Here is a 26652-nt window from a genome sequence, read left to right as displayed (position 1 = left end):
GTGCGGTAACTGAACTGCATCTAACTGTCTCTTGAGTGCCTGGCTATAAATGCTCGGGCTTTCGGTGTTTACCATTGGGGTGCTCTACAAAATCTATATGAGCGGGATTTTAGGGTAAATCTGACGAAGCAGACATTTTATATGATACCAAATACATATGTTTTCAGGCCTACAGTCTTCTTTGAGCTACTAAAGAAAGACACCAACAGAAATCCACAAAATGGTTGCACGCTCCATTTTGTGTGCAAGTCAGTCTCAGTCAGCTGCAACGTGCAAGCAACGCAAGGCTTTTCCGAGAATAAACATGCCAGCTTCCAGCTAGCTATTGCAAAACTGCCCATTTTCAGTAAATCATGTCGACATGACCTGCAGGCCTGGCCGGTCACGTACGCACCTGCCAAGTCCACGTACACCAGAGACACAGATTTAACCTTTAGGGGAAAACCCAAATCTGCTCTTATAGATGACAGGTGGGCAGCAACACTAGGGTATAGACACACTCCGAGCCTTAAAAGGGTATCATGCCACAATCGCCTTTCATTGATTGGTCCAGCAGGACATATCCTGATCCAGGTTACGTATGCTATGATGCACATCCGGTAGAGTTCTCTGCCTATATAATGTCTCTGCACTGTCATGCCAATTGGGCACTCAGTAAGCTTTGCTGAGGTCTCCGTGCTGCACGTATATTGCATTGTGATTGCATTCTGATTGGGTTCCCACTGAATCTTGCAAACAAGTGTGCTGAGAGCGAATTGTTTATTTCACTGTTGTCATTGATCTTTTTATTTTCACAGTTAAATACTGAGCTTCTACAAATCCGAAAAGGTAGCGGCTGTCTGGGTGGATGGGTATGGAGAAGAAGGCGTTTATGAGGTCAATCACTGTGAATGTGGTGGCAGTGGACGGGATCAGGGTTAGAATGGTGGTGATGTCCGAGACTACGGGGTACTGTGGCACAACTATTTTGTTAATTTCTCGTAGGTCGATGATGAAGCGGTACGCTTTCTCATCTCCTTCTCCTTGCCTTTTGATAATCGGTAAGATAGGACTGTTTCAAATGTTGCTGACTACTACCTCTACAACTCCTGCATTCACTAAGAACTGGATAATTTCTACCAATGCTTTCTCGCCTTCGGTTGATATTTTGTATTGCGGTATTTTCGGTAGTGTCGCGTCCTGTCATACAGTCACATGCACTGGGTCTATCATCATTCGTCCTACGTCTGAGTCGGCCTTTGCCCATGAGTATGAAGGTAAGTGTCAAGCAGGGACATGTCGACATCAGTTATGGAGTACATGTGTCGTGAGGGGCAAGGTCTGAGCAGGTTGGGATTGTCGTATAAAATGACTGACTCCGTCGGGTGATCATCTAATAGTTGCTTGAAAATGTTTCAGCAAGTCAAGACCCATAATGGCATCAGGGGTATTGGAGGAGAGAAGGTATGTTGTGTCGGTAATATTATTTTCCAGATCAAAAGGGATTGGTTTGGACAAGGGATTAGTGGAGGGCGTACCATCAAAACCTATTGATGTTACGTGTGAGCCAGACAAGGGTGCCCTTGGAATCAGTCGTTTGGATAATGCACTACGTGTTGCTCCCGTGTCTACCAGGAATGGAGACTTTCTGCATAGGACCTTAACGGTGACATAAGGGCCTTGCTGGCCAACATAGCGCTCGACTGGATCCCTCCCTTGCCCTTGGCAGTCCTATGCAAAGTTGTAAGCGTTGTCATAGTCGGATTGTTGGTATTGGTTCTGTCGGGGCGGTCAAAAGTGTTCACTCTACCGGGTTTTTCGTCGCTAGTGTTTGTGTACCCTCGCCCGCGTCCTCTATTTCTTGGTACGTTTGTTAAGTCTCTATTCTCTTTGTTTCTGTTTATTTCTAGCAAGTCCGGGCATTGCGACTTCCAATGTCTGTACTCTTTGCAGAATGCGCATTGGTTCTCTCCTAAATCTCTAAGTCCAGTGTAGGGTGCGGGTGCATTATTTCTAGGAGGTGGATTTCTAGGGACATTTTGCTGGTAGTTTCCTCTTTAGGGTTCCTTCCCTAAATTTACTCCTTGCAATTGAGCTATCATGACTCGCTCCTTTAAGTCTTTCTTCTTTTTCTCTGAGGCTCTATCATTTTCATTCTTTTGATGTTCATAGTATTGGGCCATCTGAAGGATGGCCGCAGGCTTTGGGGCTGCCCAACTACTCTCGCTAATCTGTAGTTTCTGCGAAACTTCCTGCAACAGACCCTGTGAGGAAGAACCTGCACTTACCCGGAATACCCGGATACATCCGTGGTGTCAGCAGAGTTCCATGGAACTACAACGTCCATGTCCGTCTCCCGTGTTTCCGCAGGAGGAAGCCGAGCATCGGACCGATCCGGAAGTGCAAACCCCATACCCCGGAAGGGGAGAGGAAGAGCCAATGAAAGGTGTGCGGGGTCAACACAGGGAGGAGAGACCGGAAGAAGAAGGAGGACGAGGTGGTGCGACGGAGCAGCAGAAGGAAGACGCGGGACCCGGTGAAAGAGATGCGGAACCTGGAGAGGAAGACGCGAGAGCTGGCGGTGTAGACGCTGGACCTGACTGGAAGGATTCCGAAATCCCGGACGACGAGGAAAGCTGGTCGGAGGACTGGTGGTGTCCAGAGGAGGCTGGAAGGCGGCCGTAACTCGGAAGAGAGTTACGGCGGGGTCGGTGAGTGTAACCGGTTCGGGGACACAGAGGGAGGGGGTGGAAAAGAGACAGTGGGAGGGTCGAGCACAGCGGGACATTATCTATACCACTGTTGATTGTTTTGTGCACAGAGACCACTGTTGACTGCACTGGGCAATATACTACGGTCGGAATAGCTGTACACGTGCAAATTCACATCGTACTTTTCTCCTTAGGCACTTAAAGCTCACCAGTCCCACGCTCTTGTTTTAGGAATCTACCCTAGGCACTTAATTTCACCATTCCCTCGTTTCTATATGAAATTAGGACTTTGGTACCATCTTGTAACCCTGAGAGGTCAGACAAAGTCACAACGGTGTGGTGAAGGGAAAAGCAACCCTAAGTTTAAAAGAATACCATTCTGACGACACCCCTGTATTGCCTGTTTTTGTTCTTCTATGAGCCTCCGGAAAAACCATCCCGGTCCAGAAGAATCAGAGGGCAAGAAAACAACTTTGCAAGCCTCAAGTACACCCGGCTCATCCCAGGAATCGTCAGAAGAAGAAGAAATCCAAACTTCCGAACCCTTACCACTTCCCCTTTCTATCAATAAACCCATTTCTAAACCACTACTGCAGGCTCCACTCCTGTTTATCAAGCCCGCACTCCCACAGACCCTTAACGTAATTCTGCACGAATAAGTGATGTCCGGTTGCAGTAGTCATGTCTTGACGGCTGTAATCGGAGAACACCGTTTCGAACCAAGAGAAATATTCGGAGACATCTTCTTGGGGTTTCTGGCGGCAAGCTGTTACTATTGACCAGTCTACCTTTTTCTCGGGGATTAGAGTCTTTATTTTCTGCACGATTTTATTTGGGAGTTCCAATATAGCTTTCAGGGGTTTCTGTCCAGGATCTCGTTGTTTGTCTATGGCATAGAGTTGTCCCCAGGTATGTCCGAACAGCTCAAGGTGGTCGACTTTCCGGGTTTGCTTCCACACGTCAGCTGGCAGACATAGCCCAAAGAACAAGTCTATGTCAGCTAGGGTCATGATTGTCGATCCTAAGGCAGTACCTAATTCTGTGTAGAAGGCAGTGGGGTTTGTTCGCAAATCCGGAAAGGTTTTACAGAAGGTCAGGATATCTTACCGATCCCAGGGTTGGTATACCCAATTGTACACTACCCTACCTTTAGCGTCCTGGTGATTGATATCATCATGACTTCCCTGACCTCGTGGGGGGACCCAGTAGGAGCGGCTTCTCTTATGGGGATCATAGTGTCTAACTTTTCTACTGGGGGTTTTATCGTTACAGGGGTTGCGCCTTTGGTTATTGGTCGTTGTTCTGTGAGGTGGCGGAAGAGTTCTAGCGTATGCGAGAAAAGTTCAGTCACATCACACTCACTCTCATCCCCGATATCTATTTTCCTTTACAGAGTTGCAAGGCGTTCGGGTCCCTTATCTCTATACCTTCGTATGCTGTGAGGGTATGGTAGCAAAAGCGTACAATAAAGTGTTGTTTATGGTTGTCGGCACATGAGTTCCATATGTCTGATATATACTCCTTCCGTTTCTTTTTGGTCCACTAGCGTTTTAACTATCTTATCGATGCCCGCTCGTTCACTTTTGTTCAAGCGGGGGATTCTTGCTGGTTGTTTTTCTTTCGTTTCGGGTTTATTTGAGGCCTCTTTTGATACAATATTTAGTACCAGAGGCTTGGTCGGTGCGGAGGCCGTGGATACCGAGGCCCTTGCCTCTACCTTCATTTAGGCTCTGGGGTTGTAGGTGCTGTACTAAAGGATGGGTGGGGGCATATAGATGATTGGGGGACCTAAAAGTAAATCATCATCTGTTCTTTGTTTTGATGGGAGCTCAGGGTAAAGCACTGAGGGTGTTCTAACAGGGCATTGGCCTGAGGTTTCTGATTCCTGTTCGTTTAACTTTCTCTTTCTTTGATTTCCCCTTCTAGCTGTTTACCGGCTAGATGAGCTGCTTTTCGTAGCTCTTTGTCGAACCTTGTTTCGTCTCTCTTTCTGCGTTGCGTTGTTTCTTTGCGCCACATGCCGAGACTATCCAGAATGGTTGGCGTGGTTTTATTTTTATGAAGGGCTATCTCTAGCGCTTCTATTTTATCAAGGTCAAAAGATCCTATCAGTGGCCACTGACTTTCTCGATCTTTTTTTTTTTTAGTGTTTTTATGCCATAACTTACTATAAGCTATAGCAACTAGTCCATACTTCGTAAACATGCCCTTATTAGGGGTGCCTTCCAGTGGAGCTGGATGATCTACCTCCTAATAAACGGTCCGGGCTAAACCAACCACCAATCAGTGGGGAGAAGATAGGCATGACGTATATCGGACAAGTGAAGATCTCAAACAATGGTGGACAAAGGTCCGCACTACCTATCCTTCACTACTTGCAAAGACTAGTCAGAATATTTCTATTCTTCATTGTTTGCAAACAGAGAATATCTCAAAAAGAACCAATAAATATTTCGAGTAGCAATGAAGGCTAAACGAACCAATCAATAAGTAATACTAGTATTTTCTGAACAATCAATCAATCAATCAATCAAACAAAAAGTCGTGTTGCACGACCTTACCCGGACCGTATAGACAGTTTCTCTTCCACTTCAAGCGCCCGATCGTCCTCTATTCTCCATTATTGCCGCGGCACTCCTTAGGGCTCCCAGTCAGGACCGTAGATCACTCGAGAGAGGTCCGTCCAGAACCGGTGAAGGTCGGATGATCGGCTGCCAGACGAGGGTCCTTCGGCCAGGAGCTCTTCCTGATCGTTGCAGTCGTTCACTCTGTCGTTAGGACCTCTCTCACTGGACCCACGTGTCGCTGATGGGCCCCACGTTTGGGATGCCGATTGTGGAAAAGCAGTTTTTCTCTAGATATCCTCAAACACTGCTTGGCGGTAGTCACCTCTGAATCATTCAATAATTATCAAAATAAAGAGGCGGGCGCTGGGAACTGGAAAGCAGGAAACGGGTTTTTAATTTCTCCGGAGCAAAGCACGTCAGATCGGACAAACAGGGTATCGTCTTGAGGTGCTCTCTAACTGCATCTGTGTCCTGGCCTTTTATACAGTGGTTTATTACTTTATTACAAGATAGCACATTCCTGACATTACTTTGAAGTACAGTAAAACATTTCTGGAATCCCTGCTTCAGGCTCGTTTCCACACGTATTCACACCCCAACCTCAGCTGGTGATGACTATCGCGCAGCTGGGCCTTCCGTCAGGAGCCGGAAGGTGTGTAATCGGTTAGATCTCATGGGGTGGTGACACTGATTAATCCCGGCTCCTTTGAGGAGAGGCGAGATCCTACAGTACGGGGGCAATAAACTGTATCCGCAGGGTTGGGTGATGGCCTGGGATTGGATCGAACAATCGGGTGCAGGGGAAGGGGTTATCAAAGGGGCTGCTCGTGTGAAAGAGATGAAAGGGTTTTTGGGTCCGGCACGGGAAGTGGCTCCGGGGCAGGGTCGCGCTGTGGATGCGTTTATGGTTCATGCATGTGTGCATGGGGGCTGCCAGCGCACGTGGGATTTTAGCGAGGTCAGGGAGACGTGCAGGCGATCGGCAGTGTATGAAGTGGCCATGGTGTCTAAGATGGCTGCCGCTTACGTGCTCAGGTTTGGACAAGATGGCGCCGGCAATGTTAACATCGAAATCTAATTTTCCACAAAGGTAGGGAGAATAGTGCTTGCAATGCAAAGATATGTCTGATCTCTCTTTTCACAATATTTGTGCACCCTAGAGTCAAGCAGTGAATGCATCTGTTTGCTGTTCATCTGCGTTCAAACTGAAGCTGGACACATCCAGCCGAATCCATGGACGTTGGGTTGCTGCAGCGCACAGTTTGTGAACCATAGGGCTTACATCTGTTAGTGATCTACACAGAATTCAATGTGGAATTTGTATTTGTATTTGTATACGGAATTTGTAAAGCGCGAACTATCGCTCCTAAAGGAGCATCTTGCATCTTGCAATGGCTTGTTCACTTTGTGATTTTCCTTTCACATTATGACAGGTCAGTAGCCTACCACTGAGCTTTATTTGGACACTAAGTCCACTCGGACGGCTTCCATGTGTCCACTTCAATTCCAGTAAAGTTACTTATCAAGAAAGACAAAGCCTATTTTTGTTGCCATGGATTCATGTAGTAAAGCCAATGAAAAGAATGCCAAGGCATTCAGAGTACTGCTGGTGCCATACCTCAAATTAAGAAAGTTAATGCTGTTAAATACTGTCTGCCTATTTACAAACCACTGTAATTCGCAACAAAACAGCAGCACTAGCCACAGTATGGAGATGAAAAAAAACGTGCACAATGCCTCTGAACCACAGGGTACCGTTGCTTCAGGTCAGTCTTTTGTATGCTTCACTTCTGCAAGTCTTTCACTGTACTGACACATACATCAAATATTGTACTAAAAACCAGCACATTTGTAATGGGAGTAGGCTGCAGTGAAGGCATTCGAACACCCATTACAGTACTCAAAATGCCTCAACTGAAAGGCAGAGTAAAAAGCCAGGACAGATAGTGTGAACAAAGCCAGGGATGTGGCTCCAGCACCAGAAAAACCCATCAGCAAATAGGGACAAGCATAATGGTGAAAACTGTTGTTCTGAATAAGTACTGGACCTCTTGTTATGAGACAGTCCTCCAGCCGCTTCCGGGTTAATCTTGATGTGTTAAGATATGTTTTAGACAAAACCTTCCTACCCCTCTTTAATGAAAACGGACAACATCCGCTGTGTTCCTCAGTGTTATCAATAATGGGCAAATATACGGTAGTGCTGTAAGGAAATGAAGACCCTTTTACTGTAGTCCTGAAGGAGCGACCAGTTTGGAATTGAATTACACTGGATCGCATTTAGTGCTAACAAAGTCAAACAGTGAAGGTATCACATAGTAACGTGAGGGCTATTCAGCCCCAATCTTTTGTCCTTCATAAGTACTGGAAAAAACGAACATTAACGCAAATGAATGAGAATATTCATCACTGTGGGCATTGGACACTGTACCACGATTCTTTGTTGAAAATACAGTGAATCTTAATGTCCTTGTTCCATCGACTTGGGAATGTCCTCTGAGACGAGATGCCAATTCCAGTGGCTTGTGCTCATAATAAATACCGAAATACCAAACTGTTTCCTGTCCTGCTGTCCTCGCGTGGGGATTGAACATCTGCTACCCTTTCTTTTTTTCACTTATGATAAATTATTATGCTACAAGACAGCTAGTGCACTACCTAGTGGTCACCATGCACTGAGCACCCAGCCTGCATTCCAAAGGTTGGTGTAATTCAGAATAGATTGTGATCCGCATCTGCTACCGCGGCGCCCTTGGCTTGTTTTGGTGGCGCACCAGGGTGCCGCAGCGCACAGTTTGGGAACCACTTGTAAAAGGTAGGGCCGATTTCGACCAAGAACCTTTAAGTATTTGCCCGGCGTTAGCCGCCTCTCATACCATCCAAGATTTATCAATCAAAAGAGGCAGGCGCTGGAGACTGGAAGGCAGGAAACAGGAGTTTATTCCGACGGAGCAGAACACGTCAAATCAGACGAGTATCTTCTCGAGGTGCTCTAGCCGCATCTCTGAGGCCTGGCCTCTTATACACTGGTTTATGATCTTTATTACAGTAACGCATTCCTGTAAACACTTTGAAGTACGGAAAAGACATCCTCGGAATCCCTGTTTCATGCCCGTTCCCAAACACATTTACAATAGAAGTCCCCACCCCGGTCTCAACAGGTGATGACTGTAGCGCAGCTGGATATTCCGCCAGTTCCCGGAATGTGTGTGGCTGATCCGATCTCATGGGGTGGGGGCTTTGATCAGTTGTGGATCCTTTGAGAGAAGCTTCCTACTGTATGGAGGCAATAAACTGCATCCGCAGGGCCAGGTGGTGGCCTGGGAAAGAGTAGGACAATCTGGCACAGAGGAAAGGGGGGTTTATCAAAGGATACGAGATCATGAAAGGGATGGAGGGAGGTGTCTAGCTGGGAACGGGATGTGGCTCCGAGGCAGGGTTGCGCTGAAGGGGAGGTTTATGGCCCAAGCATGTGAGAGCGGGGCTGTCAGCGTGCGGGGGATGCTTACGAGGTCAGGGGGAGAGATGCGCTGGGTAGCGGCAGTGGGCAGAGAGGCCATGGCATTCAAAATGGCTGCCGCTTACGCGCGCATACGAGCCTAAAAGGGACAAGATGGCGCCGATAATGTTGATGTCGCAAACTAGATTTTAACATTCCCTACCCCCCCCTTTTCAACATATCTAGCCAGCTTGTTAGTCGGCATCTATCCCCATTATATTCCTAACCTCGACATCGTACAATGCTTTCATGCATTCCTTTTCGAAGTCCAGAGTCTTAGGGCAGATACAGTTTGCACATAGTGCACACAGAGGTGGCAAGCATTGGATACCCAGGCAGAATCCACATATTACAACAATCGGTATCAGTATGATCATAAATAACCTCCACCCCCAGTTCTTCACGGTAATCCAGAACCAACCCCCAAGCGACCATTCTTCTTGTTCCTGGTGAACTTCTGAGGAAAGTCTGTGGAGGTGTTCAATGGCTTTGTACACTGAGGGTGAACTGTCTGGTATATAGGTGCAACAGCTGGACCCAATGATGCGGCATGCTCCTCCGCGATCCGCTAGAACCACATCTAGGACAAGGCGGTTCTGAAGAGCCACCAAGCGGACCGCCTGAAGCTCGGCTGTATTGTTCGTGAGGATGCCAGCTGTAATGTTCATTGTTGTTTCAACTGCCTGGGTCAAATGTCGGATGGCACGGCTGTTCGCCATCGGGCCCCAGAGTGGAACAAGTCCCTTCATGGTGTCCAGGAACTGTGCTCCGGTAGAGTCGGCTTGTTCAATGTCCTTTGCTCGTTTTTGTCGGTGGTGGTTTGCTGGAGCCACATAGGTCGGTGGAAGAATGAAGGCAATGTAACAGGTACCCCCCCAGCCTTTGGGGAGCCAGGTGTAAGCTTTTGTACCACACACAAAGTACATATTCGGAAAAGTGACAAAAGAGGGTGGATCAGTTGAGTCCGAAGTTCTGGTGATTCGGCAAGCGCTGTGGCCTACCAGCTGTGTCCCGAGGCCTTCGATGCATACAAGGCCCGAGACGTTGACGACAAATAGGGCCACAGTCAGAGTGGCAGCTTTTTGTTTCCGGAGGTAGGAGAAGGTGGGTCTGGCGGGGTTATTGAACACCTGCATTTCAATCAGTTCTTTGGCAGGGATGTCCAGATGAATAGAGTTGTTAGATGTCAGAGGGCAAAAGGGGGCAGCAGTTCTCCCTGTTTTGTTCTGCCAGACCCCATGATAGAAGTGTGCCATAGTTCTGCTGGAAGTGGTATTGTCCTTGTAGCTCTCTTGCAGGAGGATCAGCCAAGCAAGGCAGGAACCATGAACGGAGAAAGGCGAGGGAATGAAGGGGATAGAATGTCCAGTGGCGTGGCGTAGCAACCCGCAGATCCTGCAGCTCGTGGCATTGGCTGCAAGGTTGTGTTGGTGCAGCAACTGCATGAAGGAGTTGTTCCAAAACTCCTTACGTCTTTCTCGGAGTTGTGGTGAAAGAGAGACCAGGTAATGTTCTTTCATTGTGGTAGGCTGTGCAGTGGTTAGAAAAGTCTTGTGAGCTGGAGCGATCTCTTCCATGATCCAGAGGGTGGTCATGAGGAGGAGGCAAAAGAGAAGGGCGATAAAGAGAGCAATAGTCTTTGAGCTGTGGATTTTGTCAGCCTTTGGGTTTCTGTAGCGGGTCTTCGGATGTCCGGTTGCTGCCATCATCTTCATGTCGGGTGCTTCCATCATCTTCATATCGGGCGCTTCCATCATCTTCAAGGGGCTCGGTAGCGGGCAGAACCACAGACTTCGTTTGGCTTCTCTCCTGGCAGCCTTTGTAGTGTTAGGTCACCGCTCTGAGAATTGTAACTTAGTCAGTGATCTGCTTAGCCAAAGCTCCCTCCTTTCGTCGCAGGTTGTACCCTTCTCTGGATGGCACAGTGGGGTCGGGGAATTCTGTCAGTTCAAGTGTCTTTATCAGGGTTACAGCTCAGGGAGGGTCGATCCCTGTTCAGGAGCTCTTCTTGGGTGGCTACGTCTTCGGTCGTTGTCAGGGCTGAGGAGATCTTCTTACAGTGGTGTGCGTGCAGCCAATTTTTCTTCCCTTCCACTTGAAGAGCTGTTCGGGTGGTGATCAAAACTTGCCAGGGGCCCGTCCACCGGGGTTCCAGACTCTTTGCTCGCTGGAAGTTCTTTATTAGGACATAATCTCCGGGTTGGATGTCGTGTCCTGGGCCCCTGGAAGCATCGGGAATGGCATGCAGCACCTGTTGATGGATAACAGACAGTGTCTTAGTCAGATTGTACAAATAGTCAGATATTAGGACGTCCGGGACATCGTGAAAGGATGTTGATTTCGGTGCAGACCAGATACTCATGGGTCGACCGAAAACCACTTCGTAAGGGGTCAAATGGTGTTTGGTGAGAGTGGAACGCATTGAAAGCCATGCCAGTGGGAGAGCGCCTGGCCATTTCAGTCCTGTGGTAACTACTATCGTAGCTAGCTTGAGCTTCAGTGTGGCATTGTGTCGCTCAACTAGTCCAGCAGATTGGGGGTGGAAGACTGCATGAAATTTTTGTTTTACACCCAACCCTTTCAAGATGAGTAGGGGCCATTATCGCTCCACAAAATTAGGCAAAGGCCGTAGCGAGGGAAGAATTCTTTCAGTAGTACTTTTGCAGTGGCAATGAGTGTTGTCGCGAGTTGGGTAGGCTTCCACCCACTTACTAAATGCGCACACGACAACAAGTACATATTTCAGGCCTTGGCATCTTTCGCGTTGGATGTAGTCCATCTGCAGGACTTCAAATGGGTGATTGGGAACCCCAAACCCTCCCTGGGGTACTACAGTTCTTTTCCCAGGGTTGTGTTGCAGGCATATCAGACATTGTTGGACCAGCCGTTTAGCAGAGTTTGTAATCTTGTCATTGTGCCAGACTCGGGAGACAAGTTCGGCCATAGGGGTAGATCCTATATGTGCAGGGGAGTGTGCCATGGTCAGTATGGGGATCAGGTACGAGTCGGGCAGTAACCATTTGTTCGTGTCTTTTGTCCGCCAGCAGCCTTCATCGTCTTTCAATCCCACCCGTTCCATTCAGTCAATTCTTGTGGTGAGCTGGCCATTTGGATGTCCCTAATAGTCTCCCTAGCGTCCGTCCATTTTTCTGCTTGTGACCTAGTCACGTACATGCGTGTCGTTGTCCTATTCTCGGCTGTGGTTCGGGCAGTAATGTCGCCCAGTGCATTCCCCTGCCCAATGATGTCTGTTACCTTTTTGTGGGCCTGACACTTGATGACTGCAAGTTGCTTGGGGAGGAGGACCGCTTCAGTCAGGGCAGAAACTAGATCTCCATGTAGGATGGCTGTGCCGTGTGAGGTTAGGAATCCCCTCTACTTCCATAGGAGCCCAAAATTATGAACCACCCCGAAGGCATACTGGCTGTTGGTGTAAATGTTTACTATGGTTCCTGCCGCTAAGATACATGCTCGTGTGAGGGCAATCAGTTCTGCTGCCTGTGCCGATCGTTGTGTGATGCGTGCGGTCTCTACTATAGTCCGGGCTGTGGTGACTGCATAGGCGGCTGAGGTGGTGCTATCAGGGATTTTGATGCAAGAGCCGTCCACCCACAGTTCTCCGTCAGGGTCTGGGAAGGCAGTGTCTCTGAGGTCAACCCTACTCCTAGTCTGTTCGTCCGTGAGGGTCACACAGTCATGTATAGGGGACACATTGGGGTCGTTCTCAGGTAAAGGCAACAGAGTGGAAGCCGAAGAGGTATCGACTGTCCACCACACAGCCACAACAACAACAATTTTGTGGCATGCGGCAATGCCACAATTGTGTTCATTGCAACAATGTAATAGTAGGCAACACGATCAATCATCCGCATTCTGGTAAAATCATTCCACTCAAACACAATGGTCATTGTAATACATCCAATGTCATCTACACAATTAAATGCCTGTGTGGACTACTTTACGTAGTCAAAACATCCCGCAAAGTTAAAATAAGAATTACTGAACACAAAAGTACCATTCGCACGAAAACCATGAAGTCATACTTTGCAGCACATTGGACAGAACACCAACATTCCAATGGACAATTGAAATTCACCATCTTAGAAGTTTTCAGACAAAAACTTGGACAAGATCCACACAGATCATTAGCACAAAGAGAAGCTTGGTGGATCAAACATTTGCACACTCTTACCGCGGGTGGATTAAATGACAGAATTGAACTTTTGTGCTTTCTCTAATACATTTTCTAGAGAAGTTTTACAATGTCTCTACAATTACTGTATGTTCTATGGATGCCAACCTCCGTGTACCCCCTAAGATTGTAAGTGTGGCTTCTTGTGGTCAATTATCACGAGCACTGTTTATCACTGATAAGGGCAAAAGTAGTATGCCACCTCATTTTCCTTTCTTTCCTTTCATTGATCGCGCACAATTTTGTTTTTTGCACAGATACGAGCAACATCAGTGTTTAGGTTTTGAGATTCCTGCATGTTTACCGTTCACCAGGTTTCTTTTTCTTTATTTTCCATTTTTCCTTTCCATTTCTTGTTTTCTTTCTCTTTTTTTGTGTTCTTTTCCACATAGTAGTACACTTGACATTGTTTCCCATTTTGGGGTTTGATCTGACACAGGACAGCTGATGACTATTTTCACCACACAAGACTCAGGTTAAACTTTGGTAACACGACATTCTTCATATTGGCTAAGTTGTCCATCCGGTTTTTGCTCGAGCCAAATGTTTGGTCACTCTAAGATGGCCGCCGTTTTTTGTCCGCTTTCCATGTTCATCAAACTGTTAATTTAGTGAACGTGGCTGACCGCGTCTTTGATACCAGCTTGCGGGATTCAGCAATAGTGCTCCGAGCACGAGTTTCTCATTTAGTGGCCAGATAAGTGTTTTCATACTGATGAAGGGCTTTCATTCCAGTTCTGTGGATTTAAGTGGTTCAGCTAAAGATATTTATTCTTCATTTTCATTAGGTGTATCTGCGGTCTGAAACATAGCGTAGAATTGACTGCACTGGTTTCACCACCAGCGTCTGGTGTTGCACGTTTGGCGCATATTTGGGAGAGTGCAAGTTTCTCCGTTTGGAGTGCTCGTCTGCTTGAAGCAGGTAACAAAGATTATGCTTTTCTATTCAGTAGTCATATTCATTAGCAATGACACGAGTGGACATTAGATTACAATGACCTTCCTTTTCCCCAGATTAGAAGTCCCTTTGAATAGCGTCAGTTAGTTTGATGAGGTAGCTATCCTCTTGTTTTCTTTAAGTAAGTACCATAGGGCTTTTTTTGTTTGTAATGACACGTGGGTGTTAGTGATTCACTATTAGTACTTAAGACTTCATTTGTTTCTTTTTTATAGGGCACAGATTAGCACACTGTAGATAGTGGAATCTACATACATTTGGCGACAGGATACCAGTGAGTGTTCCATTAATTTCGGTGACTATGTCTGTATTTCACCAGCTAGTTTGTTGCAATCACACGGTTTTCTTCATCGTTTCACGGGCATCAGTTTTTATTATATTGGTGATTTATTCCTTGTTTGAACTATTTCATTTTTTGTCCCGGTGGCACACCTTTCCATTTTCATTAATTGACTATAAGCGTTATACTAGGCCATCTTTTCCTTTCTTTCACTGGTGGCTCCACTCCTTGGCAACATTGAAGCATCTATATATCTTGACAACTTTAACTTACAGAATCTGGTTACCTGTAATTGGATGTATGTAACAAAAGTTTATTTTTCTGTTTCTTTTGTGTTCTTGGTTTTACAGTGCCCCTAAAGAAGGGAATTCATCCCGAAATGCATTGGCATAGACACAATCTTCTTAAGTATTCTGTTCTTTTCTGGAATATTGTGCTGATATTTGTTCAACCTTTTTTTCGCAACAAATTATCATTATTTCCGTTACTTATGTAAACAGTGTTTCCTTGGCAAAACACAAAAAGAATGTTTTTGTATATAACATAAAAACGTTGTTTATCAGCTCTGAGAACTGTGAGTTTAATCTCTGTGTTGATAACTTTATGATTATTTTCTTGTTTAAATTGTTTCGAAGTGTGTTTTCCGCAAAGAGAATGTGTTAATACTTTATCACTAGCAGTGCGCTTGGTATACCGGTGGTGTTCCACCGGCTTTTTTCTAGTATCTTAGTGGTTGGCAACCTACATCCAGGCAGTACGCATCCTTGCGTACGTTCCCCAACACAATTGTTTAGATTTTAAAAAAAAAAGGGAGTGCATTGACCATACAATTTTCTTACTCTAGGGAACAGACATGATGGTTATTCAAGCTATGAGGACCTGCTGTAATATTAATAATAATAAAAAAAACAGGCTGGTGAAAATACACTGCTCTGAAATGAACCTGACCATGTCGAAACATTATTGTGGACTTATGAAATGTACATCCCACTCAGTCACTGCTGGGCTATTGTGCTGCACACATAACCACAGGGTTCCACATTGCCACCACAGCATAGCATGCTGCACATATCACTTTCTCAAGCCCCCACCAGCATAGAATATAACATTTCCTAGCTATCGTGAAGGAAAGTTTAAATTCTATTAAGGACGCAGAGGCAAGGATTATGCTTTACTCTCATATTTATTGTTGAGCAGCCTTAAGAACAAACAGCCAAAGACTACAAATCCCATGCGTCTTTGTAATGATCACAAAACAACTATAGAGATATTCCCATATAAACAATATCAAAGGACAGCACTTCCTCTTTCTTAGGCCGAAACAACAAATCCAGCATTCCATTAGTAGTCTTGTTTCTGCTCAGATCCTCGAAAGACAAGAAGATGGCATCAGAGAAGGGAAAACGTCTAGTATCCCTGTCGAACAATAAACTGGTAGGTTAATCAACTGACAATATTCATTGACACTCTAAGCATTAAAGCTGTATCTTAGCATTACCCCGAAACCCTCCTAAAATAAGATACTTAGCCAACATGTAGACTGCAACTGTCAGGGAGGGACGGGACTCGAGTCCAATGGTTCGGATGATCCTTGCCTCTGCCTACTAAATAGAATTGAAACTTTCCTTCACAATAGCTAGGACAGTTTATATTCTATGTCAGAACCGGAGGCTTAGATTAGGCTAGTTCAAAGCTGATCGACCACCAGAGAAGCCATGCCCAACATAGGTTTGAAATAGAATGCCTTCGAGGTAGAATCCGAGGACTAGTCCGCCACTCTAAGAACGTCTTCTAATCGCCTACCAAGGGTAAAGGCCTTGGAAGCCATGTCTCCCCACGTTGAATGGGCTCCGAAGGCCGTTGTATCAATACCAACTTCCTGGAGCACCCATCTCACCGAGCGGGCGATTGTGGCAGCCATCACCGCTTTGAAAGGTTTCTTGAGGGGAAAAAAGAAGTTGAGAAGTTGGGGTGACCCGGAAAAGACGGGTAGTGTACCACCTTCGCGTTTGACTGTGTACGTCGGCCTGCAGTGAATAACACCCCCTCCCGTGTGAACAAGCATGTCGTACCCTCCAAGGCTCGGACATCCGATACCCGTCATGAGATAAGACAAAGGAGCATCATCAACTTACCTGTTAGGTCCTTATGAGAAAGATAAGAGTTATCCTGCCAAGATTGCAGCAAACGCAGCACTGAATTCACATCCCTCAAGGAGGAGTACTTCGGTAGCGGCGGAAATGAAAGGTGTATGCCTCTCAACAACTAACATATCAGAGGATGTTCCCCTCCCAGAACTCCCTGAACGGGCATGTGACCTGCAGATATCGCCTATCGACTTGCATTGATCGAGTGATAGGCCAAACCTCTATAGACTAATTCCGAAAGGTAGTTGACTACATTGATCACATTGGTCCCCACGGGATCAAAACCCTATCTCAAGCACCAGCATATCCACTTCCTCCAGGAAGATCTGTATCGCTTGACGGTAGACTCTGCCCATGCCTTCTTGATAAGGGAGGAAGCCGTCTCTGAAAGGCCCGGTACTTCCCAATGTCCCCTGTAATCCTCCAACTTTTCAGATGGAGCTTGCCCTCTCGAACCAGAGGGTGCAAGTTGCCTCCTGCGTCCATCTGTAGAAGAGGTGTCTGGGGAAGTTGGGTTGGAAAATCCATAGAATGTTCCAGAAGAACTGGATACCAGACTTGAGATTTCCAACGCGGTGTCACCAAAATGACCTCAGCCTTCTGCCTCCGGACCAGCGCCGTGAGCCTGGGTATCATGGCAAACGGGGGTAACGCCTACCCCCCAAACAGGCTCCAAGCTTGCAAGAAGGCATCCGTTGCCTCCGCCAGAGGGTCAGAGCGCCAACTAAAAAATCGGGGAAGCTGGTAGTTTAGGCATGACGGAAAGAGGTCCACCTGACCAGGACACCACCCGGTCATCAGGCTCTGAAAGCTCGCCGGATCCAGTTTCCAAGCACTTTAATCCTGAAGGTGTCTGAAGTGCCAGTCTGCTGTCTGGTTGAGAGACCATGGTAAGTACTCCGCCGTGACATTCCGACCGCGATGCAGACAATAGTTCCAGAAGTCCTTGGCCAAATCTGCCAGGCATTTGGACCGTGTGCCCCCTAGTCTGTTGATATATTGTCCATCTTCAAGAGGATGGCACAAGAGACCTTGTTGTCCGCCAGACAACTTCGAATTGCGAAAGATCCGGCCAGGAGTTATAAGGAGTTGATGTGCATAGACTGCTCGTGCTCGGACCAGTGCCCGTCTGTAGTAACGTCTCCACAGCAGGCGCCCCAAACCTGATGATTGGCATCTGACTCCATCACCACGTCGGGGGCTGAATCGAAAATGGCCCTTCCGTTCCAGGCCTGCATATGTCCGAGCCACCACTGGATCGCTTCCCATGCTTCCTGAGATAAGGCTGTGTCCTGTGTGTAGGAGAGTCCCCGGTGCAGATGCTGCGTCTTCAGGCGCTGAAGGGCCTGGTAATGCAATAGTCCCGGGAAGGTCACCTGAATTGATAAGAGACCCGAGATTCGGGGTAGGTGGCGAAATCAAGAACTTCTCTCTCTGCAGGATCCGCCTCAGTTCCCTGCTAATCTAATGCAGTTTCTGTTGGGGGCAATCTGAGGCATTGCTGTACCGTATCGATCTCGAAACCCAAGAAGGTCTGCTTTGCACCGGTACGGAAACCAATTTCTGGTCATTCAGGATGAAACCCAGATTCTGAAGAAGATCCTGAGTGAGTCTGAGTTGAACAATCAAAATGCTGTCCTCCTGGTGCATCAGAAGAATATCGTCCAGGTAGACTATGAGGCGCATGCCTCAGCCCGGAGCCACTCCGAGGCTGGTCTCAACAGCTTGGTGAAGCACCAATGGGCCGATGACAGACCGAACGGTCGACAGGTGAACTCGTAAACCAGTCCATCCCATTGAAATTGTGGGAAACGTCTGTGGGGTGGAAAAATAGGGACCGTAAGGTACAAGTCCTTCAGGTAGAGTCGAACCAACCAGTCGTTTGGTATGAGCACGTCTCTGAGAAGGTGATTACCTTCCATTTTGAAGTGGCGGTACACCACCCACTGGTTGAAGTCCCGGAGGTGGATTACCGGTCTGAATTCCCTGTCCTTCTCCTCGACAACGAAGATATTGCCCAAGAAACCTTCGGAGTGAAGGGTTGATGGCACTTTTCCACAGGATGTCTTGTATCTCTCTCTCTCTCTGTACCACCTGCACCTTTTCTCATGAAAAAACAAGAGGGGTGAGGCAAGAAGTCTGGTGCTGGTTTCCATGGAGTTGTATGTGGAAACCCATCACTGTCTGTAACACTGGCATCTCTTGTAATTGCTGCCCAATTGTGCCTGAACAACTGCAGCCTTCCCCCCACCTCTGGTCGGGGGAAAAGGGGTAATCCTTACCGGTGGGACCACCAAGTGCATTGTTGGCTCCACATGGTTGCTTTTTACCCTGCGGCCTTTGCCACGGCCTCTCGATGTGTAGAACCCTCCGAACGTCCGTTGGTCCTGCTACTGCATCAATCTTCTGGTCTGAGACCTGTGGGGGTTGGTGTTGGAAGGACTGTCGGAGGAACGCCCCCTACCTCTTCGAGTCCCCCCAAAAATTTGCTGACTGAATACTTTTTTAATCGATTGCTGTGATGAGGAGAAAGTATTCACAAAACGAGAAAACTCCTTAATAATTGGATCTCTGAAGAGGCCTCCGCTCGTTACTGGCCAATTCACCATGTCCAGGCTTAATCTTAATAACGAGAGTCTACGCTTCAGTAAACAATGTGCAATTCGCATTACCATGAAAACATAGGGCCCTTTGCGCCCATCCCGAGAGGATCGTGGGATCTATGAGATGTCCTGTCTCCTTGGCATCTTCTGCCATGTCCAATATTCTAGTAAGTGGCCCCAGCATATCCAAGACCTTATCTTGGCAGGCCAGCCAAGAGCAATCCAGACCCTTTTTCGGATCTTTGATAAATTTACTGATGAACGTGGCCATTCTGGCATCGATTTCTCAGGTGCAAGCCACTTTGTTTGGCAAGGATGGCTGGGGGCACTCCGCCCTAAGGCAACCACGGACCTCCTGGTCCAGCGGATTCCGAATGCGGCAAGCCACATATGATGCCACAAGGGGCGCCGGTATCCAATCCGCAGAGTAGGGGCGAAATTTATCCCCCGGGTTCAACATACCCGAGAGGTCAGCCAAGTCCTGAGAATGATGTACATCCAGCCGAGCTTTCTTGGTGCTGCCTTCCGGTCACTCAGATCAGGCTCGTCGTCCGAATCCCCCTCTGGGCCTGGGTCTTCCCCGGTAGCATCATCTGCCCCATCTTGAGGACAGGAATCGTCATCGGGGGTCCCAACCTGTTGGGAATCCTCCAGCACCTTGCTAGGGTCCAGGCGTCTCTTAAGGAATGCCTGGCGCAGTCTCTCAAAGGCATCTTGAGAGGAAGCGACGCCCCCAAGTGTTGGCTGGAGTTTTGCCCTTGGAGGGGCCCTTTGAAGCCACCCTGGGTTACCCCAATCTCTTTCCATTGAGGTGACCACTCTGTGTCGAACCGTTAGCTCAATGATACGGCAGCTCAAAGGTTCAAGGGCTGAGGACACCGCACTCTCCAGGGATGCATCAATAGCCTCCACTAAGCCCATGTGGATAGGGAAGGGGCTGCTACTCATCGACTCTCCCAGGGATCCATTTCACCCGCAATGTTAGTTAGCATGAGAAATAAGCGCTGCTCCACAAGAAAGCAAAGGTGCTGTGCCCCCAAGGCTACCAACGGGCAAAGTAGTTAAACCCAAATATGCAATTTAAATTTATGATGAGCCAAGACGCTGGTAAATCAACCCAAAAAGACTAAACCAGCTTACAGTGGCCAAGGGTTATGCTGGCAATAGGGCAAAGTTAGGAGACGCTCCTTGGGTGAACCGCTACACTGGAGCCACAAATAATACAATTTATTCAGCTCAAGGGAAAAAGACCTCTGACTCACACCGAGCGCGCAAACCATTGACAGCCCGCTGAGGCCAGAAACTGTAACTCGCGTACTTGGACAGGAGCCCAGGAATGCCAAGAATGCTGGAATTCCCCATCCCTCCCACTAAGGCGTGCACGTGCTCTCTAGCGAGTTCGGTGCCACACCGCGACTGAGATAGGAGGAAAACGGAACAAGCATTTGTAATGCAATAGGTCTCGCATTTATGAGAGTTTGAGCTATTGGCTTTGTAAATGAGAATGCCTTTTATGTATGTGTTGCTTTTAAAACCGATAAAGAGAAGGCATCGTCATTCACAATGCCAATAGCTTAAACTCTCACAAATGCGAGACCTAATGCACTAGAAATCAATCAATCAATCAATCAGTGACACTTATAGAGCGCGCTACATACCCATAGGGTCTCAAGGCGCTGGGGGGGGGGAGGGGGGGATGTGCCGCTACTGCTCGAACAGCCAGGTCTTCAGCTTCTTCCTGAATGAGAGGTGGTCTTGGGTCAGGCGCAGGTCGGGAGGGAGGGAGTTCCAGGTCTTGGCGGCCAGGTAGGAGAAGGACCTTCCTCCTGTAGTCGCTCTTCGGATGCGGGGGACGGCGGCGAGGGCGTGGTTGGCTGATCGGAGGTGGCGTTTGGGAGCGTAGAAGTTGATCCGGTTGTTGAGGTAGCTCGGGCCTTGGTCGTGTAGGGCTTTGTGTGCGTGGGTGAGGAGGCGGAAGGTGATTCTTTTGTTGACGGGGAGCCAGTGAAGGTCTCTCAGATGTCCGGAGATGTGGCTGTGTCGGGGGATGTCGAGGATGAGTCGTGCTGAGGCGTTCTGGATCCGCTGGAGTCTCTTCTGGAGCTTGGCGGTGGTACCGGCGTAGAGGGCGTTGCCGTAGTCCAGTCGGCTGGTGACGAGGGCCTGGGTGACGGTCTTCCTGGTCTCGGTGGGGATCCACCAGAAGATCTTCCGTAGCATGCGTAGGGAGTTGAAGCACGCCGAGGAGACGTTGTTGACTTGCCTGGTCATGGAGAGGGAGGAGTCCAGGATGAATCCCAGGTTGCGTGCATGGTCTGTCGGTTTGGGTGCGGTGCCCAGGGCGGTAGGCCACCAGGAGTCGTCCCAGGCGGAGGGTGAAGAGCCCAGGATGAGGACCTCCGTCTTGTCAGAGTTCAGTTTCAGGCGGCTGGTCGTCATCCACTCGGCTACCTCTTTCATCCCTTCGTGCAGGGTTGGCTCTGGCGGAGGCGGGGTCGTTGGTCAGGGAGAGGATCAGCTGGGTGTCGTCGGCGTAGGAGATTATGCTGAGGTTGTGTTTGCGTACGATGGCCGCGAGGGGGCTCATGTAGACGTTGAAGAGGGTGGGGCTCAGAGATGATCCTTGAGGGACGCCGCAGATGACTTCGGAGGCCTCTGACTTGTACGGTGGTAGGCGGACTCTCTGTGTTCTTCCGTCGAGGAAAGAGATGATCCATTCCAGCGCCTTGTCCTGGATTCCGATGTTGCTGAGGCGCTGTACTAGGGTGCGGTGGCAGACCGTGTCGAATGCCGCGGAGAGGTCTAGGAGGATGAGGGCCGCTGTTTCTCCATTGTCCATCAGGGCTCGGATGTCATCGGTGGCGGCGATGAGGGCGGTCTCGGTGCTGTGATTGGCTCGGAAGCCGGACTGTGAGGGGTCGAGGGATCCGTTCGTCTCGAGGAAGGCGGCCATCTGCTTGTTGACGGTCTTCTCGATGACTTTGGCTGGAAACGGGAGGAGCGAGATGGGGCGGTAGTTCTTGAGTTCGGTGGGATCCGCTGTTGGTTTCTTGAGTAGAGCGCTGAGTTCGGCGTGTTTCCAGCTCTCAGGGAAGGTGGCGGTGTCGAAGGATGTGTTGATGATGTCTCGCAGGTGGGGTGCGATGACAGCGTCCGCCTTGTTGAAGACGTGGTGAGGGCAGGGGTCGGTCGGTGATCCGGAGTGGATGGAGTTCATCGTGCGGATGGTGTCTTCGGTGCTGATCGGGGTCCAGGCGTGGAGGGTGGTGGTGGGGGGTGGTTGTTCGGTCATGGTGTGCGTTGGTTGGTTGTTGAAGCTGTTGTGTATGTCTGCGATCTTGCTGTGGAAGTATGAAGCGAGGGAGTTGCAGAGGTCTTGCGATGGGGTGATGTCGTTGTTTCCGGCGTTGGGGTTGGAAAGCTCTTTCACGATGTTGAAGAGTTCCTTGCAGTTGTGTGCGTTGTTGTCCAACCGGTCCTTGAATGCTGTTTTCTTGGCGGCGCGGATCAGCTGGTGGTGCTTCCGGGTGGCAAGCTTGAAGGAGGTCCTGTTGTCCGGTGTAGGTTCCCTTCTCCAGACTTTCTCGAGGGCTCGGCAGTTCTTCTTGGAGCTCTTGAGTTCGTCGGTGAACCACGGGGCTCTCTTGCTGCCGGGTCTGCTGGGCGGGGTCCTCAGCGGGGCGAGCTCGTCCGCGCAGATGCTGATCCACTTCGTGAGGTTGTCGGCGGCCTGGCTGGGGTTCGCTGAGCTGGCAGGAGGGTGCTGGCTCAGGGAGGTGGCGAGCTGGTCTGCTGTGATCTTGTTCCAGCTTCTGCGGGCGGTCTGTTGCTGGTGGTGGTGGGTCGTCGTTCTCTTGAAGGTGAAGTGGACGCAGCTGTGGTCCGTCCATTGAAGCTCTGTGGCGTGGCTGAAGTCGATGTCTGTGCTGGAAGAGAAGACTGCGTCGAGTGTGTGTCCGGCGAGGTGGGTGGGGGTGGACACCAGTTGCTTGAGTCCAAGATTGGCGAGGTTGTCGAGCAGGGTGCTGGTGTTGCGGTCGTTGTTGTTCTCCAAATGGAAGTTGAGGTCCCCCAGGAGGATGTAGTCAGCGGAGGGGAGGGCATGCGGGCTGACGAAGTTGGCGATGTCCTCGCTGAATTGTGTGCGTGGTCCGGGGGGTCGGTAGATCAGGGTGCCTCTGAGGGTGGTGTTCGGGTTGGTGTGGATCTGGAAATGCAGGTGTTCGGCGCTGGTCAGGGTGTTGTCGGTGCTGGTCGTGAGACGGATGGTGTTCCTGTGGATGATGGCGATGCCTCCTCTCATCTTGTCACGATATCCAGGTGCTCCAACGCTTCGCAGAGGCAGTACTGACGAATGTCCCGATCACCCCTCCACCGGTACCCTCGCTTCAAGAGCAAGACCACCAGCAGCAGGGAAAGGGGAAGTGGACAGAGAAGAGAATACCTGTACTTCGACTGGCACCCTACTTCCAGCGACTGCTATTCATCTCACCGCCATTTCTGTAGGTGCCTAATACACAGAAGGGTGAGAGAGAGAGAATATACCACAAACCTTCTTACACTGTGCTGACTATTCGTAAATGATAAATGAAACTTGTCCTACCAGTTTCTGCCCAGGTATTTGCCTCTCTTCTATATTTAGGAATGTTATCTGACTGAACTTCCTGCAGTGAAGACATATACGAACATTAGTATTTCTACCCAGATTATTTCTACACTTGCACTCACTCTCTCTATCAACGTGAATTGTACCTGTGAAGTTCTTCGTCAGACTTTGTCTTGGGGTTCTGTGCAAAGATATCCTCGGGTCAGAAGTGCCAGCAAAGTTCACTGAATCTCTGAAGCACGCAAAAAGGATAAAGGGAGGTACAAGGGGGAGGAAAGGCAAGGAGAAGCGCAAGGGGAAATGTCCTGCGGGGAAATGCGAGTGGAAGCAATACAGTTTGGATATTTGCTGACTTGACGAGAAGATGTAACGCCTTACTTGTAGAGTTCAAGTTCCTCTTCAGCTCAATACTCAACTACGTCGTGTCAGATCAAGTCCTTCTCGACACTCGCCTTCTCCTGAAGAACCGTAGGATATTTGGATGACAGCTGTCACAGCTCTGAGACAGCGACTGGGAACTTCGTCAGACCAAGGTGCCTCTCTGAGCAGTGAGAGCGCACGACAAGGATTTCTCTCATGAAAGTCTCTGAAAACTCTAATACTATGATACTTAGAACGTCTCTGATAATTGCTGTTATTCTCCCGTCATGAATTGTTGACGCGGAGCAGCGACAAGAACAAGCTTCTCGAACGGAATCTTCGTTGAAGTGCGCAGTTAGGAGCGCGCGCCTTTCAGACGTCCACTTGAGGGCGCATCTATCGAATACAGTAAATGGAACATTGAGCGGCCATCTTAGGGAGGGGAACTATATACAGTCTTAACAGTACTTTAGTTCAATGACTCGGATTACCTCTGGAATCTCTCAATCTGCCAGAGGAACAAGGAAACCACACATTAGATCGTGCAGAACGGGGCCAGGACAGGGAGCTGACCAACAGTCTTGAGGAAGCTACAGTGGCTACTCGGTGAATCCTGACACATCTGGTTGGCGTTGCGGTCCCTCCGGACGATCTTGTAGCCCTCTGGGATAGCGATGGCGATGTCGGGGGCTGAAGAGGCGTTCATCCAGGTCTCCGTGAGGAAGGCAACGTCAGGGGCTGTGGCGTCTAGAAGGTGCCAGAGTTCGATGGCGTGTCTGTGGACGGAGCGGGTGTTGAGCAGGATGCACTTGAGGTGGGTGCTGCTGGCGTTCGACTTGGCGGGTGCGAGGCAGGTCCGGATGCAGGTGAATTTGCAGGCGTGGCAGCTGAAAGGTCCGTGGGTGCGTCGTGGAGTGGCTTGATGGCAATCTGGGAGTCGGCCGGTGTTGAGTGCGATGAGGGTGGCGGCGGAGTACGTCAGGCGGGTCGGTCGGGGTCTTCGGGGGCCAGGGTTCCTGGCGCTGGTCGCGATCCGGTCGCGGACGGGCGCAGACGGGCTTACCTTTGGCGCGCCTTCGGCGCACAATCGGCGCGCCCGCTGCGCGTGACCGCTGCGTGTTCGCACGGTCGCCATTTAAGGCGAAGTGCGCGGGTGGGCAGAGCAGCTGGGAGGCGGGAGCGGGGAGGGTACAGAAGCGAAAAAGGGGCGGGAGAAAGAGGCGGTGGCGGGAAGGGAGAGCGGAGGGCGGCGAGGTAGGCGGACAACAAGGAAGGAAAACGTAAACACAGGAGCAACAAAATTAATGAAATACAGGCACAAATGGGGGCAAAATCAGGGCAAAAGACAACAGCTAGCAGCAGCAGTGACAGGAGAGCAGGCGATCACGGAGCACGCCGGAGGGGGCGTGGTCAGCGGCAGCGAGGCAGCAGGGCAAGGGGCACACGCAGCAGCTGGTGGCCGTGCGGCGCGGGGGTGTCCCACAAGTGGGTCACACTCACCTGCGTCGCACGGTCACCATTTAAGGCCAAGTGCGCGGGTGGGCGGAGCAGCTGGGAGGCGGGAGCGGGGAGGGTACAGAAGCGAAAAAGGGGCGGGGGAAAGCGGCGGTGGCGGGAAGGGAGAGCGGAGGGCGGCGAGGTAGGCGGACAACAAGGAAGGAAAACGTAAACACAGGAGCAACAAAATTAATGAAATACAGGCACAAATGGGGGCAAAATCAGGGCAAAAGACAACAGCTAGCAGCAGCAGTGACAGGAGAGCAGGCGATCACGGAGCACGCCGGAGGGGTCGTGGTCAGCGGCAGCGAGGCAGCAGGGCAAGGGGCACACGCAGCAGCTGGTGGCCGTGCGGCGCCGGGGTGTCCCACAAGTGGTGCATGCTATAAAGATACAAAAAAAGCTTTAGGAGAAAGCGTGCCCTGGAACAAAGCTTTTTTGAGAAACTAGAGCTCAGAGGCTGTAATTAAAGACTACCGAGCAACGACCTACGTAACAGGGGGGTTGTTCCCATGAGAGGTTACAAAACGAGACGAGGAGGGACTACTTAGCCTTTTGACCAATGAACAGCCACAGTTTACAGTGGCTAATGACACAAGTCATTGCAAAATGTGGGCAGAGAGTGGGCGAAGCTTTAAGTCCCTATCTCAGTACAACATGCCTCGCAGACAGCGCAAACGCTGCCCAGGCTCGACCTAAAAAAGACAATTTGGAGGACAGAAATAATGGAGGGTTATTTACATGGTGGCAAGTGTGTCCAGATTACAAAAGGATTGTGCAAGTGACAGAACAAAGAGGGTCAAAAAGGACATACAGGAGAGCATGTATGAATACAAATCAGGCTCAGAAGTAAAAAGACACTTTTGGACAGAGACGCGCAGAGAATGACATGCAGTAACAGAGAGACAGAAAGAAGTAGGGTCAGAAAATGAATGAAAGGGAGACTTTGTGAACATCAACAGGAGTCAGGAAAGGAGCAGAGATTCATTGTCTCGAGGAGAACTTGGATGGGATGGAAGTCGGAATGAAACAGTGTGGTGGTTCTTTAAAGAGGGAATTGCACTGGTCTCCTCTGTGCCGTCTTTAAATGTAAATGATGTGGTAGGTCACAAAATTAGACAGCAAGCCCTACACTCATTGCAGTGTCAATTTCGTGAACATATGGTTTTCTCATTTATGTGTGTTCTAAGTATCCATACTTTTAATAGCAAAGCCAATGCATCTGGCCATCACACATTTGCATTTGATCTTTT

At 49.3% G+C, this 26652-nt stretch overlaps 1 protein-coding gene across 2 annotated transcripts in view; it reads left to right on the top strand.

Annotated features, from left to right (window-relative positions):
• Positions 1-26652, top strand: part of UBE2T (ubiquitin conjugating enzyme E2 T) — a 146966-nt gene that overhangs the window by 7316 nt on the left and 112998 nt on the right. The window contains exons 1-2 of one of the 2 annotated variants that reach the window (XM_086923130.1): positions 14122-14184; positions 17987-18103. The exons of the other annotated variant lie outside the window; for it this stretch is intronic. The gene's annotated coding sequence lies outside the window, so the exon portion shown is untranslated. Of the gene's footprint in view, positions 1-14121; positions 14185-17986; positions 18104-26652 lie in introns of those variants that run through there. 2 annotated transcript variants of the gene reach the window in all.

This window comes from Lissotriton vulgaris, chromosome 5 (assembly GCF_964263255.1).
Source record: "Lissotriton vulgaris chromosome 5, aLisVul1.2, whole genome shotgun sequence".
NCBI lineage: Eukaryota > Metazoa > Chordata > Amphibia > Caudata > Salamandridae > Lissotriton > Lissotriton vulgaris.
This window is presented reverse-complemented; position numbering and strand designations above follow the sequence as displayed.